This window comes from Symphodus melops (genome assembly GCF_947650265.1).
Source record: "Symphodus melops genome assembly, chromosome: 1".
Taxonomy (NCBI): domain Eukaryota; kingdom Metazoa; phylum Chordata; class Actinopteri; order Labriformes; family Labridae; genus Symphodus; species Symphodus melops.
Window position 1 is genome coordinate 44,111,848 of NC_136691.1, and position 6,000 is coordinate 44,117,847.

The window sequence follows — 6,000 nt, forward strand, 5'->3', positions numbered from 1 at the left end:
AAAGGGAAAGAGTAAATTTCATGAGTTCCGCATGGTTCAACATGTTGAAAACAACAGGTTATCAAATATCGCTAAATATGGAGCGCCTGTGACCCATGATAGAATGTCAATAATTATGTTCAAGGATAATATTTTTGTTGGCACGTGATCAAATGTGTTCCTACGGGAAGTTCTTATTTCTAGTTTGTCTTTGGGGTTCAACTGCATCATATACATAGTTCTGTTTGGCTACACTGCATTTCCTATCAACAACAAAAAAAAAGGCCAATTAATAAAGGCCGCCTCTTACATAGCTCTCTTTTTTTGTTTACGTTAAAGACAATTATCTGAAAATTTAAAAAGTTCTGATTCTGTCTTAAAATCGGTTAAAAAGGGTTACCCAAAGGACCACTACTTCACCATCAACACAAAATAAGTCAACAATAATAAAGAATAAAGATTTTTTTGTATCAGACTCAAACATTTTTAGATGCAGAGAGTAAAAGAAGCCTTCACTGTTATTCAATAAATTTGTAGTTTAAAATAAACGTTATTATCTTGAATTGCCCCCCCCCCTGGGGAAAAATTGAATTGAATTGATTTGAATTGAATTATTCATGCATAAATTCTGGAATCTGCTCTGAAAATGTGTGCATTAAAAGGTGTAATAATGCTGAAGTAAATATGGATTTATCCATGAATTTATCATGAGCCTGTTAAGAATGTGTTATGTCGACTTATCACAGATACATTTTACTGTTTATTTTTATCAACAGTTTTGTGCATTCACCCATTCAGAATATGGGAAAAACAGAAGGCTGTGGCCGCTTAACATGTATTGTCTTTCTGTGATTTGTTGTTACCAACTACCAGTGATAATGTAAATCTGTCTTTGTAAAGTGGCTACTAACAACATGCTTGCAAACATCCTTTGGTTCCAGGTATTTTACATGTTCTAAATTTCCAATGTTAGTGATGTATGGTAATGTTTAAAGGGCAAATATTTTACATTTGAATAGAAATACAAAAAAAAAGGTAGAAAAATGTCAACTTATGTCTCAAACAACACATTTATAAAACAACAACAGTAATTCCACAACATTTTATGAAACACGAAGCAAGATGCAACAATATCGAAGGTCAATGTATCAGTACAGCAGTGATCCAGATGTGTTTACCCAAGAACCTTTACAGTCAGGTTAAAAGAAATATATTTGTGAAAATGGTGCAGCGTTGGAGGAAACTTATTTTACTGTAAGTAAACAACAACTGCTGTGTCGTTACTCGCACTTGAACATAGACACCTTGAACAGGATAAATAAAGAGAGGCACTTAACAGACACTTAAGCTAATTTAAGGGAACAAAGCATGACATGTTTAGGGTACAGCTGGGTTTTTAAAGCTTTGAAGTGTCAACAAGCAACAGAATTATGTTGAACCAAATGATGCGACACAAAAGGGAAATTATCTCAGGGGTGCAAGGTGGTCACAGGTGGCTTAATTATATGTTGGCACCCCCTCTTTATGTTATTAGATCATTAATTGGCCTGTTGTCAGTTGTTGTTTTGCTGTTAGAATGCTTCAGATTGGGTCCACTCTATCAACATGTAGAGATGTTCCAATACCAGATTTATTCCTGATGTCACCACTTCTAATAACTAGATCTGTTTAAGATAATTTTTTTAAGTTTAGTTATGTGTTATGTTTGTTTTCATGAGTTGTATGAGTACTCCGTAAATGATACACTAATTTGTGTGGGGCACTTTCAGTGCAGTTTGACTTTAAGGAAAATCAGTTTTAATTCCAGCTGAGTCATTAGAATCGTCAGAAATCCGTGCCAAATCTCATAAGTCTTTCCAACTTGTGCTTAGAGTAACATGAAGGCTAACATATGCTGCCTCTTTCTTGACATGCAGAAAAAGCGACTCTTTTCTCACTGAGAGGGGTGAATCAATTTCTGCTTCCGTTGCTGAAAAATGGCCTCTTGCCATTTATAAAAAAATACATATTTTACAGTCTACAGTGGAATTGTAATTTCTATTTATAAAGATCCAAAATAGAGTAAAAGAATTTTCCTATACACCAAGCTTTCAACAAGTATATACTTTATTCGCATGTTCCCTCTCTTTTTACCAACAAAGTTTCACCAGTGGAACATTTAGCTTTACTACTACAATCATAGAAACAACGATTAATTTAAAAGGTATGTTGTACTTTAGCTGTACCAAATTATGACAAACTTGGTCCATCTTACCTTATCGTTAATCATCTATTTTCCAAGCCGATCTCTGATGACATTAATCTCTAATGTCACTGAATTACTGATTATAGAATGTTATTTTAAGTTTAGCAGCTTGGAAATTAGTGATGGTGAAAATAATGTAGGACACATTCAACTGGTTCCATTATCTGACAGAGGAAAAATGTTTATTCTGTATAATGGATTTGTCCAAGTCAAAGTCATCCAGGTGACTAAAAAAAAAAGAAATCTAAATCAACTGGATTTGATGATTGTGGCTTACATTTTTTGTCATTCATCCAAATGGCTGAATTCCTGTGGTGGTTGGTGGAGCTTTGGCGTTTGTCTTATTTCACCTGCATTCAGCTGGAAAGCTCAAGACCAAGCTGTTCTTTACAAGCAATTTAAAATTCACAGGGGACATCTTACATTGCAAACCTCACCTAGCCTATCTGCCTTGCAACGTTTGTCCATCCATCACATAGTCCCTGATCTCCCTGGTTAAAAGATCTTGGTATTGATTTAAGAGACATTAGCACATGCATGACATGAAACCATCTTTTTGACGGGTTGACTCATTGTCAAAGATCCAGCTCACATCCCCCCCATTGAATCTCACTAATTCAGAGTGTCAGCTATTTCACTTCTTTCTATACATTCTGACCGCTATGTTGTTGTTATTTTCTGGCTGAGTGACCATCTGGGAGGCTTGTTCATTTATACTGCTTATAATTAGAATAATAAAGGATTCTATGGGCCTCCAATCTGTGAGCGGCATACTACAATGCATTGTAGATTATTCATAATGGTTAGAGTTTGATAACGTGTCAAATCTGAGGTTTTTTTGAATTCTTTTAAATGTAGCCTGGTGATTGTGTACTTGAAGCAAATGAAGCAAAGTATTATGCAAATGAAAAACTATGTTAAAAAGCAAACAGTAATCTAGTCTTATTAGAAGCTATATATGATCAGGCTATAGCACAAAAGACAGGTTATCAACCTTAGCCTTTAAGGTTCATAGCTATATATGGGGATTTTTTTAAGACATGGAGTGTACTAATTAGGACCAATGTATGACTTTTGGCACAGATTTTCAAATGACTACGACTAACAATGGTAGATTTTTGGATGTGTAAAAATCTTTAACCAATGCCAACTTTTACACTCAACATCTTTTCATCTTTAACTTCAATATGTAAGGTATAGCTATATATTATAGCTAATTCAAAATGTAATTAAACCAATATTCTTTTGTTTTATTAGTTTTTCTGCAACCACCTGCAATTGTTTTATTCAGATGACAAAGTCAGGAGTATCAACTGCCAAAACATACAAGATTCCTCCTGTACATTGTATTTATAATGCTTTTGACACATTTAACAAAGAAAGAATGTTATGCGTCAAACTCCATTACTGAATGTATTGAATTTGTACTTTTTGGTGCCTGTGGTGAAAAGAACAACACTTTCATTCCTGTGAAATATGGATTTTACAACTGTGAACTTATTTTGTCAGGAATCTAACGACTCTGTCCCTTTGTTAAGCCTGCATGCCAATATTTTGTGTACTAGCATGTTTGTTTGTTGTGTCGGCAACTACATGTTCTTAGATATTGTTAAGTACAAAGTTTAAAAGATGTTTTTAAGGGACACAAAAAGCTGATCGTTTTACACAGGAATTACTAAGTAAGTTTTATTTACAGAGCGTGGGGATGTTAATGGTGTCCGATTTATTTGTAAAGGGCTTTTCATCACATACCTCTGTGATTGTCTGCACAAAATATTGCTGCGAGTTTTGAAGTCAAGGTTCTGAGTATTGGCAAAAGCTTTTGAATGCCACTACTTTGTGGCTCTTTTCTATGTATATAATGGGATGTCATTTACTTTAAGGAGTACATATTGTACCCCTTTTCCACCAGTCCCCTGTGGTCTAAATGAAACAGCTGTGCTTTGCTTTGGTCAAAATATAACGTAAATCAAGCACCAGCGGAGGTTTGTGAACCAGCTCGCTCAGAACGGTCAGTGTGTCTCTTGCAATGAGCCCCCTCTGAGGTTTCCTGGGAGACATCACTCCTCTGTAGCAAAAATATAAATGGCAGATGCAAAAGGTTTGGTCTAGGCTGGGGGTGAAGTCCATGGGTTGAGAAACCAAGGGAGAGGAGGTGTTTGTTTTTTTTAACCACAATCCAACTTGTGTTGTCACAAATTGAGAGCAGAATTGGCTCATTTCACATTGTGTTGGTTGGTAGACAGTCAGATTACCCTAATATACTGTATGTTCAAAAGCAATGTGCAACTGGATTTTTCACAATATGTCCCCTTCAATACAAAGGGAATAAAAAGGAGTTATAAGAAGACTCATATGAAGAAAACTATTGTGCCTCCTATAATGAAATATCATTTAATCTTGAATCTGATGGAAAAGGACAAAGAATCTAGTCTTGTGACATTATTGAACATGGTTTTGTTTTACGCTTGAATAAGGCAATACGTTGAAAGCTACATATTGTCCCATTTATGTTCCACAGAGAAATGGAACGTCTTGAAAACATGCATATTCTGCCTTCGTGGGGATTCATTTATAAAAACTGCCCTGTTTTGAACACAGCAGTGGGTTCTTTGGTGAAAGTGTGTTTCAGGTGCTAGTGAGGCAAAAAAAAAAATATTCATGCAGTACCGCTGGACAAACGATTGATTGTGAGGTAAACAACGCAAATATGGTAAATAAAGAGACTCACCGGATAATGTTGTGTGGAAGCCAACAACATCAATCATGACAACCTTGTTTCTTTTTTGTTTAGTTTGTCAGTGTAAGGTTCTGCAATGCTTCAATACAGTTCAATACAGGGGGCGGCAGTAGCTCAGTTGGGGCGGCAGTAGCTCAGTCTGTAGGGACTTGGGTTGGGAACCGGAGGGTCGCCGGTTCAAGTCCCGGCACGGACCAAGTCCGGAAACTGGTCTGGTAGCTGGAGAGGTGCCAGTCCATTTTTCCTGAGCACTGCCGAGGTGCCCCTGAGCAAGGCACCGAACCCCAAAAAACTGCTCTGGAGCGCCCACTGTGGGCAGCCCCCTCACTCTGAGACCTCTCCATTAATGCAGAGTGAAAAACCGAATTTCCCCTCGCGGGATTAATAAAAGTATATATAAAAAAAAAATTAAAAAAAATTACTTTTTATCAAAAGGGCCAATGTGAATCTGCAAAAAGTCACATTTTGTTAATTTTAAATATAACACATTTAAACTTATTTTTAGTCAGCAATGCAACTTTTGATAACAGGAAAACTGACTTAGCCTCACTTACAAGTAGTATAACATGATTAAACTAAGTTTAATTACTAGAAACAATCTGCAATAAAATATTGAGCAGCTGTTATGTAAGCAGTGCAGAGTGGGAGGTCAAGACTAGAAAGCTTAAATCTGAAATATTTTGAACGAGGCTGGTGAATAATTCACGTTATTTGGAACAAAAATAACATGAATGCCCCATAGTGAATCATTCAAGCTGCATCCTGTTTGACAAATGGAAAGGAAGATTACAAATGTAGCTCTTATTCACAGAGCCATGTTAACTAGGACTACTATAATCTACTGCTTCTTTTTTCTCCTTTTTGTTCTAATTCTTTTATTGCATTTTCAAGAACACTGAAATTAAATCCTAAAGTAGTGGCAACAGTTGAGCATGTACTGCATTGTTTTAAAATGACTTGTTATGCTATTAAATGTGGGTTGGATAAAGATAGGGTTTGTCTTCAGCTATTGTCTATAATAGAGGTAGAGTTATTC